General features: G+C 41.7%; 1 pseudogene; it reads left to right on the forward strand.

Moving 5' to 3' along the window:
* Window positions 1-1639: 1639 nt before the first annotated feature.
* Window positions 1640-2078, forward strand: LOC100466825 (annotated as a pseudogene).
* Window positions 2079-15600: the final 13522 nt, after the last annotated feature.

The raw sequence follows: 15600 nt of genomic DNA on the forward strand, positions 1-15600 counted from the left end.
TACCTGACAGCCACAAGGTAGGAAGGCAGCTGAGTTATTCAAAGAAGCATTCTGTTCCTGATCTTGCCATTCAATATCACAGGGTGTGATGAAAACTGGAACAAATATGGAAATCACAGAGGTGCCAGAACATTACATTTTAAAAATGGAATTATTTGAGTCAATCTGGAATGTCTGGTTCTTTTGGTTTAGGCCTCATGGGTAGCATTGTGCTTCAAAAACAACTTGAATTGGCTACCAGGATTCCAGAAGGGTAACATAATCTCGTACCTTTGTGGAGAGATGCTTATCTTTGTCTACTGTTAACAGAAAGAGGCTGGATTCTTCCACCTTTTCATGTTTCAAAATGAAAATTGTTCAAATAAGTTTCAAACCTGAATGGAATTTGGAAACAAGAATGGGAGGATGTAATTTCTCAGTTCTTTTCAGTTTGTGCTAGTCTTTATTTGAAATAAATGCCCCAGCATGAATCAAATCCTTTACAGCTATAGAAATATGGGGCTTAGAGAGGCTTATCCTAACCACTTCCCCTTCTGTGATTTGGCAATCAGAAAGAAGTTCTCCGAGTTAGTAATCCTGAATACAAGGCTCAGACCTGAGAGGAGACAGAGACACTTAAATGAGACCCAGGAGTGGCAGAGGCTCCCCTCCCCTCCTGGAAATGCAGCCTGGAGCCCAGTGACCTCTGCCCCCTGCCAGTGATGCTGTTACCCCTGCCAAGGCCTACACACAAAGTTGTAGGGGTGTTGTCCAACCACAGTAAAGGGTTGGGGAAAACCAGAGGGAATTACAACACACGAAGGAAGGAATTTTAAGCTGTGTCATCCAACAAAGGGAAAAAAATCCCCACCAAGTTAAGGGGACACACCCAAACTGCTAACCTTGTTGACTTCTTGTCGCAGAGTGCAATGAATCCCCAGGCACCTTTGGGACTCCTGAGTTTCTTCTTGTGGGTTGGTCTAATTTCATCACTCCTCTTCTCAGTGCAGTAGACACCTCCATGCCTGGTCTATCCCACCTAGAAGACTCTTAATGGCTCCAGCGGGACAATCCACGATGCCTTGTTCCTTTTGAAGCGTTGCCTTCAGTCTGGGTTACAGACATACCTCTGAATTTTTCTACGTGGAATGTGCACGCACTCTCACACACATGCTTCTCAACCTGTAATGTGCCTATAAACCACCTAGGGTGGGGATTGAAGATGCATTTCTTACAAGCTGCCAGGTGATGCTGCTGGTGGGGTCAGTGGCCCACATTCTGAATAGTAAGGATCTAATCAATATTCAATCCCTATTCGACTATCTTCAATTATCCCAAATATCTTTGACAGTTCTTTTTTTTTTTTTAATTCAGGATCCAATCAGGAATCATGCACTACATTTGGCTGTCATGTCTTTTTAGATAGAGGATGTGAGCATTTATTTGGCTGTTTATTTGGTTACACAAAGACCCAGTGAAAGCAATAGCATTTCCCCTTGTGAGTCCCTCCTCCATTAAAGATGCAGACAAGGACCACACTCCTCACAGGCTCTATGAGGGAGGGGCAGAGGAGAGGGTGATGTTTTCAGTTACATCTGAAAGGAGCCAATCCCCTGGGCCAGTGGTATCATGGTGACCCGGAACCTGGAACTCCCCTCCCCAACGGTAGGAAAGCAATGATGAGCTTACAAAGTGCTGGATTTAACTGAGTTTGCAAGAAGACACCATTGGTGAAATCAAATGTTTGGCCACAGTTCCAAACCTATGGTAGAAAAATACTCAGTGCCACACAAATTGCAATGGGTGGAGTGACTGGCTGGTGTGCAAGAGTTTTGTTCCAGAAAGTTGGAAAGCTTGCAGCACCAGCAGTAGGTGGTGGCTTTCTTCTTCTTCATATTGCCAATCAGAGTGGCTGTGTGCAGACTGCCTGGAAGAGAGTTGAAAAAGATGTAAACAAAGCAAAAAAGATGAAGAAAGGAGCAAATAAGGAAGCACCTGAAATCAACACTACAAGTGAGGAAGGAATAGAATTTATCAGACGGAACATTGTAATACCCAGTGGATTTGTGGGAGGCTTTTTGCTAGGCCTTGCATCTTAAGGATATGAATATTCTATCATAGTAGAGTCTCCCGTAGGAAGAGAAATGGTGTCAACAAGGTGGTTTCTCGGGGCGCCTGGGTAGCTCAGTTGTTAAGCGTCTGCTCAGGTCATGATCTCAGGGTCCTGGGATCGAGCCCCACATCAGGCTCCCTGCTCAGCAGGAAGCCTGCTTCTCCGTCTCCCACTCCCCCTGCTTGTGTTCCCTCTCCCGCTGTGTCTCTCTCTGTCAAATAAATAAATAAAATCTTAAAAAAAAAACAAAACCCAAGGTTGTTTCTCAACATTACTCGCTGCCAGATTCTCCAGGGCAGTGAGAAACAGCTAGGTGGACAATACCAAACTCACACCTTAGTGTTTTGCTATGGAAGTTTGGCAAACTAGTATCTTCCGTAAAAACAAGCTATATGGCATGTATACAATACTATTTCTGAGAAAGACATGGTTTTCATTATTCTTTCTTAATTTGCATTTGTTTTTAAATTAGCCCATAAACTACTACCATTGGATATAGATATATAAAGAAAAAAGTGTACTGGATATATCCCCCATTGAAATATTATATTTGTTTTATTTAAATAAGATGTTCTTCATTTTGCTTTATAGTGTAGTGCTGCCAGTAATCAACAATTTGTATTAGAGCTTAAGGTTGTATTTGTATTAGAACATTAAGGTTAGAACATTAAGGTTGGCTCTTTTTTTAAAGATATATTTGCAATAAACTGAAGAACTGTAATGCCCTTTGTGGAAGGACTTAGAAGTGATGAATTATTAAAGATATTAAGCAAACTTAATACCAAAAAAAAGAAAAAGAAAAAAAGAGAAGAGAAGAGAAGAAAAAAGAAAAGAAAGGAAAAGAAAAGAAAAAAAAGAAAAGAAAAGAAAAAGGAAAAGAAAAAAGAAAAGAAAGAAAAGAAAAGAAAAAAGAAAAGAAAAGAAAAGAAAAGAAAAGAAAAGAAAAGAAAAGAAAAGAAAGAAAAGAAAAGAGAAAAGAAAAGAAAAGAAAATTACCCACCTGGAGTTGACAGTGTAATGGTTAGGTTCTTTTGTGTGTGTGTGTGTGTGTGTGTGTGTGTGTGTGTGTTAAATGCAAACCACATACATTGACCTGGATTTTCTGAAGCAAGTGCAGGGATATGCCTCCTACCTCAGAACAGCAGCACAACACTTAAACACAACTGCAAAGGAGTTTTACTGTCTTTGTTCTTAGATTTAAAGATCTTATCCATTCCCTTCAGAGCAAGTAGAATCCAGGGCTTGACAGCCAGTGGGTATACAAACCTCATTGCCTCTTTCCAAGAGCTTAGATTTTAAATATCTATAGTTCCTTCTAGAATAACTTTCTCAAGGGCTCCAGCAGGATGGGCCACAGGGACCTGCAACTGTCTAAATCTCACTACAGTGTCCAGCGTGGGTTCTGCAGTTGCCTCCCTCACTGGGTGTGCCCATCACTACTCACCTCTGCAAACTTGTCATAGTGGCTTCTGCTAAAATGTGTATATTGCCTAGAAGGAATGATGAAAGATGAATCCTTATGGTCAGCTGGCTAGCACACTCTCACCCGAAGAATCAGGAATCTGGAAAGGAGATAAACAGAGGCAGGGAACCCAGGTAAACAGATCATCTGGCATCCGGAATAAGAGTAAGTATCAAGAAAAAAGGTGACATCAAAAGGAAACCAGGAAGTCCCTGTTCACCAGCTTCACACCTTGTCATATGCTCAGTCAACACATCATGCTCCCAGGCAGCACAGGAGCTACTTCCTAGAATGAAAACAAATGCAAAATTAGAAGGTTTTAGATCCAAAAACTACCCCTCTCCCACTATGGTATTCCTCCTACAACATTTTTGTAGTATTTCAGCCTCTGCTTAAACATTTCCTAGGTGGGGTCCACAATATGCCTGTGTTCCTGTAGAATGCATAATATGTACTAACAGCCAACAGTTATTGAGGTCATTCAACACGGGCACCATCCTAAGGGCTTTACTCACACTCAATCATTTAATCTCAACAATAGTCCTAAAATGGTAGTTCTATTACAACCACCATTTCACATATGAGGACACTGAGGTGCTGAGATGTTTAGTAACCAGACCAAAATTATATATCCCTAAGTTGGACCCAAGAAGTAGGATTCCAAGGCCAGTGATCTTAACCAGTTCTCTAAACTGCCTCCCAAGAAAACACAAAACAGAACAACTGCTGCTAAATCCTAAAACATGTAGCACATATATTTTATATACTCAACTTAAAATTTTTAAATTCATAATGCAGTGCAGTACAATGTACTTTTCTTCATAGTGTCTTGCTTTGGCTTTCTGCTTTTTCTGTTTTCTAGATTTTACTTGTGGTAGGCTCAACACAGACCTCCTGGGAAAAGACTTATGCCAGAGAGGAAAGATAAAGATTCCTTCCATAAGTCACCATGACAGGAAGCTTCCCCAAGGCTACAGGGGGGATTTGAGAATGGATTTATGGGGGGGGGGAGGGGAAAGGGAGATGCCTAAATATTGTCTCTGAGACGATGACTTCCAAATTGATCAATCTTGGCCCAGCCTATTTTGATATCTAATAGACATCTCCAACTTACATCCAAACCAAAATATTTTATTCCTACCACCACTCCCCAATTAGCTCTCACCCACCTCATTAAAGCATGCCACTAGTTACCTAGCTCCATAGGCCAAAAACATGGCAGTCATCCAACATTGCTCTCTCCTTAACATCCACAGCAATCCCACTGGAAAGTCCTATTGGCTGTCTCTTCTCAAGATACCCAGCATCTAGCCATTTCTCACTGCCTGCCATACCCATCACCTCTTCTAAGTGACCACCATCTCCTGCCTGATTACTGCACTAGCCTCCCGGCTGGTCTATTTTCTACTCTTCCTCCCTCAAAGATGCTACCTCACATGGAAGCAGTGATCTTTAAAAGCATAAGCGACATCATTTCTCTCCCTGCTTAGAGCCCTCTAATGGCTTCTCATCAAACTTAGAATGAAATAAAAATTCCTCATCCTGGTCAACAGTATAGACTCTATGTGATCTGGTCCCTGTCTACCTCTGCAAGGTTATCTGCCCCCACTCTCTTCTTGCTCATTTCACTCTAGCCACATTGGCCTTCTTGCTGTTCCTTAAACACTCTAAGCTTATTATCTCCTTGCGTTTGCTATTCCCTTTGCTTAGATGCTTTTCCTCGTCCCCAAACCTTTTTAGAGCTCACTCCCTAATTCTATTCAAATGTCACCTCCACAGAGACAACTTCCCTGGACACATTTCTAAAATAGTAGCTGTCCCAACCCCACCTCCAACCATCACTCTTTATCTCCTTATTCCACTCTTTTTTGTAGTACATATCATCCCAAAAATCACATTTCATATTTACTTGTTTACTTTTTTATGATTTCATGATAAATTCCATGAAAGCAGCGATCTTATTTTACTTACAGTTGTTTCCCCAGTGACCGGAACATGTTAAGTGTTCAATTAATTTAATGAATAAATATATTCTAACAAGTCTAAAATTCATATTTCGATTTCCTTGCTGATATCCAGATCCATATATCCCATGTATCTGTCTATGACCCATATGTCCAAAAGGAAACTCACACTCAGCATGTTGAAAACTCAGTTCATTATTACTTCTTGTTCTCTTCCCCAAGCTGCTCTTCCCTCCTCGTTCCCAAGCTTAATTAACAGCACTATCATTCCACCTAAGTCAGAAATCTGGGCATTGTTGTAGATCTATCAATCTGTCCCCAAACATTGTCATTTCCCCAAACACTTGTATCAGGTTGTGTTCTTAGAAGCCACTCTAGCTAGTTTAAGAAAAAAAAAGAATTTATTAAATTGTTAGGTATCACAGAGAATCTTCAGGACGGCCTGTGAGCTAGGCTGTACACAGAAACCTTGCTGCTGCTACCACTGGCACACTGTGCACCACAGACAAAGCCCAGGGGGAAGAGTGCAGACCACAGTGTCACGCCACTATGCTCATCAGAATGGATTCCGTGTACCAACTCCATCTTCACAACCCTCTTTCCCAAAACAAAGTCCTGATGGGCAGAGCCCGGATTATATGCCTGTGCCCCATCTGACAGAGACACTGGGAAAGTGAGTTTCTGGCTTCTTCTTTGGGAATAAACACTAAGTTGGGAAACTCCCCAACTGTAGGAAGGGTTTGAGAAATGCTGGGCAGCTGCAAGACATCACAGACATCAGTTAACACTATCTTCTACGTCCCCAGTCTTCCCACCACCACGGACTCAGCTCTAGTCTTCAGAGCTCGTGGCCTTGACTAATGTGATAACCTCCTAACAGGCTCCCTGCCTCTTTTCTCACCTCCACACTAATGCTACCGCACTACATCTAAAAGCAAGCCTTACCAGGTCACTCCCTTGCTCACCATCCATTATTTAAAAACGAAAAGTCCCTCAGAAGCTCTTATTGCCCAGGTGCCTGGGTGGCTCAGTCAAGCATCTGACACCCGATTTCAGCTCAGGTCTTGATCTCAGTGTCTTGAGTTCAAGCCCTGCACTGGGCTCCATGCTGGGCGTGGAGCCTACCTAAAAGATAAAAGGTCTCATTGCCTATAGATGAAGTACAAACTCCTTTAGTTGGCCTATCGAACTTTTCAAAACATGGCCCTGGTCCATCTTCCCAAGATCCTCTCCTTTCTTAGGATCCTATGCTTCAGCTGCACCAAACCGCCCTTCTCCACATGTCGCCTGTTCTCTCTTGCTTCTGTTGCTTTGTACACACTCCTTCCAACTCCTGGGAATGGCCCTTCCCCAACAAAGTCTTACTCATCCTTCAAACCTCATCTTCAGCCTCACCTCTACCCTGCCTGATCCCCTCATTCAGTACAAGACACTCCCAACTTGGCTCTCCCTCCATGCCTGCCTCTATCAGTCCTTCTTCTATTCTGTGGTTAACTGTTTGCTTTACGTCTGTCTCCAAGCCAGGAAGGAGCTAGACTGTGATGTCCATGAAGGCAGGAACTACTGCCTTAATTCTGGATCCCTGACATGTTGTCTGGCCCAGAGCAGACAGTGAACTTTAGTTGGGTGAATAGTAATGCTGCCGCTGCAGAGAGTTGTCTCCGTTTAGGGAAGACTTAACAATGTGTCAGGCACTGTCAGATATGTATGATTTTCCTCATTTTATAAATGACGGAAACTTTCCTGGTGTCACACAATTAGGAATCAACTGATCTGAAATATGAACTTTTATTTGATTTTAAAGCCTAGATCTTATTCAATATATTCTACAATTCCTATGAATAAATGAATGAGTATGTGGAAGGAAGGATAAACAAACAGCAGTGTGAAACAGCTTAAATTCCTCCTTCTCTAGCCTGCATGGCCAGAACACATTCCTTGCCTTTTTGTCATTTTATTTATTCTGCTTGAAATACAAGCAGAATAAATAAAATGAAATACAACTGCCCTTGGAGACAGTAAGCTCCTTGAGGGCAGGGAGTTGTATCGTTCTCATTTCTATATCCACCCATTTGTATTAATTTCCTGGGGTTGCCAAAATAAAGTATCACAAATTGGGTGGCTCCCAGTTCTGGAGGCTGAACTGTGAGATCAAGGTATGGGCCATTCCAGGCCCCAATCCCAGCTTCCGGTAGTTCATTTGCTTGTGGCAGGAGAATGCTAATCTTCACTTGGCCTTTTCCCTATGTGCTTGTGTCCGCATTTCCCTTTCAGAAGGAGACTGTCGGGGCGCCTGGGTGGCTCAGTCGTTAAGCATCTGCCCTTGGCTCAGGGCGTGATCCCGGAGTCCTGAGATCGAGTCCCACATCAGGGTCCTCCACTAGGAGCCTGTTTCTTCCTCTCCCACTCCCCCTGCCTGTGTTCCCTCTCTCGCTGGCTGTCTCTCTCTCTCTGTCAAATAAATAAATAAAATCTTTAAAAAAAAAAAAAAAAAGAATGAGACTGTCACTTTGAACTAGGGCCCACCCTAATGACCTCATCTTAACTTGATCATCTGCAAAGACCCTATTTCTAAATAAGGCCACATTTACAGGCACTGGGAGTTAGGACTTCAACATACTTTGGGGGGGCACAATCCAATGCATAACACCACGTGTCTGGCAAAGTGTCTTGCAGTTAGCAGATGCTCAGTTAAGGTTTGCTAAAAGACCTTGAAGGCCCCCCAGTGAAACCTGGCCTCCCGCCAGTTTGTTTTAGACCCTCCACCCATGGGCAGAGGTGAGGTGGATAAGCACTGTCTAATGGCCACATCATTCCCTGCTATATCTCTGCGTGGCTGGTGGGTGGAGACGAGCCAGGGTGAAGGAGGCCCATCTTCTCTTAGAAAACAATGTTTCCTCCCAGGAAAGGTATAACATCCTGGGGCTCATTTGTGGATAAGAAGAAAGGGATCTGGGCAGGCTGCTTTTATGGCAGTGGTGTGGGCCAAGAAGTTGTAAACATGCCATCTTCTGGAATGTGTCTGCCTGCTTCACTTGGCAGACTCTTCAAGGACTGGATGAGCTCCAGCCAATGTCCAAGTCTCTGCATCCTTACTTGGGGCCCATAAGAATCTGTCCTGCTATCCACAGCCCACTCTTCTGTGCCTCTCTGTCTCACCCCCAGGCCTCAGGGAAAAGTTATTTTATCCTATTTTTTACATTTAGACACATATCATATTGAGCACTTCTTAGATGCCTGGCACTTCATGCACCTTGTGTCATTTGATTTTTGCTGTAACAGCAGAAACCAGAGGTTTCATTGCAGAATACATCTATTTTAAAATGAATGTTTTATCTGTAACATTTTAAAAATAATAACAGAATGTGAAACCACTGTACAGAATAAGAAAAAGAATATTACCTGTCATCTTAGAGGTTTCTGTGGACCTCTCTCCAATGGTACCACCCTCTCTTCCCTGCAAGAAAAACAGCATCTGAATTCTGTTTTAATCATAGCCCTGCTTCTCTTTATAGTTTACCAACCATGTCTGCATCTCTTAGAGTATAACAGTTTTGCCAATTTTTTCTTTATATAACTGGAATCATACAGCTTGTAGTAGTCTTAATAGCTCATTTCTTTCAATCAGTGTTATGTTTTTAAAGATTCATCCATGTTGATACATGTAAAAGTAGCCCAATCATTTTCTCTGCTGTGTAATTTCCTGTTGAATCGAGAAACACTATTCTACTCTATGGATATTCAAGGTGTTATCAATCGGAGCTATCATGGACAGTGCTGCTAGTACATTCTTCTACACATCTTTGAGTGCACATAGGCAGAATTTCCCTAGGCTACCTACTCAGAAATATAACGGATGGTTTAGGATAAGCACATTTGAACTTTACTAGGTATTGCCAAAGTGTATTTGTGATGCTTATACCAAGTTCCGTTTCTGCTAACAGGGGATGAGAAGTCTCATCACAGATTGGCCAACATCTAGATTTATCAGAATTAGAATTTTTGCCCATTTGGTGAGTAGGAAATTAACATTTTAATAGGTATTTCCTCGATTACTAAAAAGGATGAGCACCAGTGAGGCTGAAACTCTCATAAAGGGCCCATTTTTGTCCATTTTTCTATTGGATTGTGTTGTCTTTTTCTTATAGATTTGTATTATTTTTTTTTAAATACTCTGGGTACTAGTCTTTTTGATTATTGATTTTATGTGTTGGAATACCTTCTTCATCTTTATGACTTTTCTTTTTACTCTCTATACGATGTCTTTTGATGACAGACCTTTAATTGAATTGAATTTTTCGATATTTATTTTATGGTCTATGTTTTTGTATTTGGCTTAAAGAAATCCTTTTTTACTCTTAGAATATCCTAAAGATATTCTTCTCATTTGTCTTCTGAAAGTTTATACCTTTGCCTTTCATATTTAAGTCTTTATTGCACTTGAGCTTGTCATCTGTAAATTGGGATTTAAATTCAGGTTTTTCCATATTGATAGCCAAGTGTTCCCACACTCTTTCTTTCTTTCCATGCTATCTACAGTGGCTACTTTGTTTTAACCCACTGAGCCACCCAGGTGCCCCAATGGCTCCTTCTGTGCATGTCTGTTTGGAGTCCTCTATACTTTTCTATTCATCTGTTTGTCTGACCCTGCATCAATACCAGTCACACTGACTTAATTCCTATAGCTTTATTAGGTCTTGGCATCCGGTAGGGCAAATCCCCTAGCTTCTCTTTGTCTTCCCAAGAGTATCAGATATTCTAGGACTTGTGCTCTTTCATAAAAATTCTAGTAATAATTTGTCAATGTCCAGGACAATCTCTGGAAAATACTGACTGGAACTCTACAGAATCTCTATATTTAACAGTCCTTAAGTTATTGAAGCTTCCTGCTGAAAAATTTGCTATATGGCTCCATTTACTAGGTCTTCTTTAACCTTGCAATATACTTTTCTTCACAAAGCAGTTTCACATTTTCTTCTTAGATTTGTTCCTACTTATATTTTGGTGTTTCCATAAATGACTATTTTCTTTAAAATACTTTTTTTTAAAAGATTTTATTTATTTATTTGACAGAGAGAGAGAGACAGCGAGAGAGGGAACACAAGCAGGGGGAGTGGGAGAGGAAGAAGCAGGCTCCTAGTAGAGGAGCCTGATGCGGGATTCGATCCCAGAACGCCGGGATCACGCCCTGAGCCCAAGGCAGACGCTTAAGGACTGAGCCACCCAGGGGCCCCATAAAAAAATTTTTTTTAACTGAACATTAACAATGAATGTGATTGTTCACATATTGCTCTTGCATCCAGTCTTTCTTCAAACTCACTTATTCATCCTCAATTTGTAGATCCTTTTGAGTGTTCAGAGCCTTTCTTTTCATTTAAATTTTTAAGCACTACTGGGGGTGTATTGTATGGTGACTAATATAACAAAATAAAAATTATAAAAAAGAAATAAATGTGGAAAAATTGACATCTTAAAAATAAATAAATAAGAAAAAGAAAAAAAAATTTCAAGCACTAGCTATGCAAACAATGTTCTTTATTTTTGTTCCTTTCTTATCTTTCCTAATTTTCTAATCATTGCTAGGATTTTCCAGTAAAATATGGGATGTCAAATGGACTTCCTTTTTTGGGGATGGTGGAGATCTTAAATAGAACATTTTCAAGTTTGGGGTGCCTGGCTCGCCCAGTGGGAAGAGCCTGTGACTCTTGATCTTGGGTCGTGAGTTCAAGCCTCACATTAGGGAATAGATTGAACTTAAAAAAAATAAAAAGAAAGTTTTCAATATTTCCTTTTAAATTAAATGCTTTCTGTAGATATTTTTGTGGATACTGTTTTCTAGGTTAGGTGCATCTCTTTTTTGCCTCTAGTTTTCTTTTTTTAATAATGAATAGAAGTTAAATTTTATCAAGTACTTTTCTAAGTCATTTGCGTCTGGTGGCTCTTTGTTTTGTTGTTTTGTGTGTGTGGAAAGCTTTTAAATTACTAATTTTTTTTTAAAACTAAGGTAGAACTATTCTAAAAGAAAGAAAGAAGGAAAGAAAGAAAGAAAGAAAGAAAGAAAGAAAGAAAGAAAAAGAAAGAAAGAAAGAAAAAGAAACTATTCAGATTTTCTGGGTTTTTTTGGCTTGTTTTTGCAGATTTTCTACTCTTTGAGTCAGTTTTTCTGAGTTATATTTTTCTAGGATTCAACTCGTTTCATCTAAGTTTTCAAATTCATTGGTATAAAGTTGTTCATAATGTCTTCTTTTCACCTATTAAATATTTTCATAATTGCAATTTTGCTTTGCACTTTTTTCTTCTTTTTTAAAAAGACTATTTATTTATTTATTTATTTGAGAGAGAGAGAGAGAGTGAGCGAGTATGAGCAGGGAGGAAGAGCAGAGGGAGAGGGAGAAGCAGACTCCCAGCAGAGCAGGGAGCCCGACATGAGGCTCAATCCCAGGACGTCGAGATCATGACCCAAGCCAAAGGCAGACGCCCAACCAACCAAGCCACCCAGGTGTCCCTCTCTTGTTTTCATTCACAGTGTGCTGTTTTCCTAGGATGCTTTTTGAGTTTTACTTTATCATGAGTTGTTCATTTTCCTTGTAACTTTATCTGAAGAAAATGTTAAAGGCTTGAGTTGAAATTGAGTTCCTTTCAAGAAGATTCAAATTACTCTGCCAGCCTCCTGGGGCACTATTCTGGTACTACTTTAAGTTGCTTCTTCATGCAACATTTTTTTGACCACAGAGGTGGCATGAATTCAGACTGATATGAGTCCCTTTATGAAGGCTCAGGTATGGTTCTTTCATCCTGGCGGAGGAGTTGTTTTCGTCTCTCCACACAATGACTAGGTCAATATAAGGAAATATTATGTTGCCCTGTCCCTCCTTGCTCTCACCTTCTGCATAGCAGGGTGTTTTGCTGGTTCATGCCTTGGGATCCCAGTTTATTTGGGGCGTCTAATTCAATCTCCACTTGGGGCAAGCTCAAGGCTTTATCTCCTACTTCTCAAGTCCTGCACATCCATCAAAACAGAAGTTCAAGTTTCCTGGCCTAGGGAAAAACCTCAGAGTGAAAATCACCTTGTTACTGAATTACTTCTGGGTTCCTGCTCTTACCTTACTTTTGCGATTCACAGATTTTTACTTTTAAGAGACTTTAACAATGTGGTTAAAACAAAAACCACTTTTTTCCCCTCTTCTTTCATTTTAGTCGTGCCGGTTGGAAGGGTTAGTCAGTGCATCTAATTTGTATACTGAAACCCAGGTGGTCTTCTCCAGATGGGTAAAATGAGACTTAGTAGAGCTATATCCATGTCCAAAAGCCAATAAATGAGTAGTGATGACACCTGAAAGGAACCATAGGTAGCCTGAACTCTCACACGGCCCTTTGGTTGATGGGCACATGCAGGGCAAATGATTTAAAGCCAGACTCTCATGCAAAAAGTTCCAGGAAGGCTTAGTATCCCCTGGGAAGTGGATGTTGATATTGTGTCAAGGGAAGAGTGGCGGCTTCCTTTGTGGTCACCTCTTCCATGTCATCTGCCCTTTAATACCAACTTGGGTCACAAATCTGACAATTTTGTGTGTTACATAAGTGGGAAAATATAGGGATAGGGAACTTTGTACAATCAGGCAGGTCAGAACTTTGACCCAGAGCATGCCCTTTATTCCTTCATTTAACAAACATTTGTTGAATACTTTGCTATTCCATGGGGATTCACTGAAAACAAGACCCAGTATCTGCATTCATAGGGCTTACAGCTGGTGGAGGAGACAGAGAAATGGAGCACACCTCATAAGGGTAGGATGGTGTCGCAAAGGGGTAGGCACTGGATGCCATGGCAGGACAACGGAGTTGGGGCCAGGGAGATCATGCTGAAAGAAGTGACGTCTAAGCTGAGACTTGAGGCAAAGAGAAATTGGTCAGAGAGAGAGAGGAGAAGGCCATGGAGCTCCACACACAGGAAGTCCTGGGCCCAGGGGTTGAGGTGAGGAGTGGCATGAGACAAGGTTGGAAGGTGGGCAGAGGCATATGGGGCAAGTGTTGTTTCTGTTGCCTTCAGAAGTTTGGTCTCTCTCTAGAAGGAAATAAGAAGCCAACGGGTTTTAAGGACACTTCACTCAGAAAAATCATTCTGACTGCATTGTAGGGATAGACTGCACGGGGAAATGAGATTGGGACGGCCTGTGGGGACTGAGACATATTTAGGAAATGCGTGCTTTGGAATTCCACTCCTGGCTCCATCACTTTATAGCTGTGCAATTTTAGGCAAATTATTTAGTCTTTTCTGCCTCCCCTTCCTCATCTGTAAAGCAATAGTATGATAGGATCCACCTTAAAGTGTTGTTATGAGGCTTAAATGAGCTAACATACATAGAGTACTTTTGACAATACTAACGTCTACTAAGGGTTTAATCTTGTTATCTGAACGGACCCACGGGACTTACTGGGTGAATGAATAAAGGAGGTGCGGAGAGAAGAATCAAAGATGGTTGATGAAGGCAATGTGATAAGGAACCCGGGTGAGGTGCAGGTCAATTTAGTAGGAGGAACCAGTGGGACATCCATGTAGAGAAGTCTAGTCTCCTGCTGGAAGCAGCTTAGGTAGACAGGGAAGACATCTCGGGGGAAACAGTGAGCTGAGTCGTGAAGGACAAGTAAGAGCTACTGAGGTGATGGGGAGAATGGGGCAGAGAGAAAAACACGTAAAAGCAGACCAACAAGAGAATAACATAGCTGGAGCAAAGGCTGAGAAAAGCAACAGTGAGAGACAGAATGAGGAAAAGGTAGGGGTCTGATCTTATAAATGGTGCTAAAGTGTTCATGCTTCTCAATACCCATAAGAAGAAGGTGACTTTTCTTTCTTTTCTCCTTTACCTTTTCTGGAACACACTGACTTCTTAAAATGTCCCCAACACCCAGAATGGTCTTGTCCTATTGCTTGAGCTCAATGAAAATAGTTAATAGCATAACTATTTTATCAGTGTGGTAGCTTGGTATATAATGTCTTTTGTAGGCCTGGACTTCTCCGTAATTCTGCATCAAAGGGGTTCTTTCCAGAAAGTGGGGTTGAGGCCTGGCTACCTTTTTCTCTGTGGGACACCCAGGGCAGATGATGGACTTTGATGGTAAAGAAGAAGCTTCTCTGCTCCTCTTCACATGTCAAGTCTGTGGCAAAGAGCCAGCTAGAACTCTGGACTTTGCTCACTGTCAAGCTCTCAACATGATTTGTTCTTTCCGCCTCTGACTCTTGGTAAGCCACCCAAATGTAAGCCAGAAATGTAACTTCAGGCCAACGCTGACAGAGGTCCTCATGATTTTCCAACATCAGGAGCCCAGGTGTGCTGGTCATGATTCTTCATGCCCTTCCCCCTCACTCTTCACAGACCTCACTTACTGTAAAATGCCTGCGGCAGCACCATCAGGCAGCCTCCCCCGAATTCGGCCAGATGAGTCATGGGCTGCTGATTTCACATCCCTAGTGAAACATCCTGAAATCCTGCACATTGGTGTATGTCTATAATATTGGGTCAGTGCCAGTCTCGGCGCTTCTCAGAGTCACTAATGTTCTCCTAGGGGATTATTTACTTCTGGCTCCATGGGTTCTTTCAGGATCAGGGAGACATTAATTTCAGTGGAGAGCTCCGGGATTCTGCGGGAAGCCAGTCCTGGGTTCAGATCCTGACTCATTCATCCATTAGTTGTATAACCTCTGACAAGCTAAACCTCATTAAGATCCCCTGTAATATAGGGATGATAATGACTACCTGGAAGGATTGCTGGAAGGATTAGAAACAACTATATAAAGAACCTAGCATGTGGTAGGTATTCAGAAATTGACAGCTACCATTAATAATAACATTTTGTAGGCTCTAAGCCTTAGGGTATTAGACTGCATGATTTCAGAGTTTCTGAGAGCAGATCTAGCCATCGGTGCTGACATGCAGTTTCCTGCCAGGCCAGGCAATGAGGTAGGCTGGTGGTAGGGAGGGTGCAGAGGTGATCTTACCCTAGACTCCATGGATTCTCCTCATTTTAGCCCGTACTCCATAGGGCAGTGGGCAGATTAAAGGGCACATCTGTCTCCATGGTTC

This window comes from Ailuropoda melanoleuca, chromosome 3, assembly GCF_002007445.2.
Source record: "Ailuropoda melanoleuca isolate Jingjing chromosome 3, ASM200744v2, whole genome shotgun sequence".
In the NCBI taxonomy this organism is placed as follows: domain Eukaryota; kingdom Metazoa; phylum Chordata; class Mammalia; order Carnivora; family Ursidae; genus Ailuropoda; species Ailuropoda melanoleuca.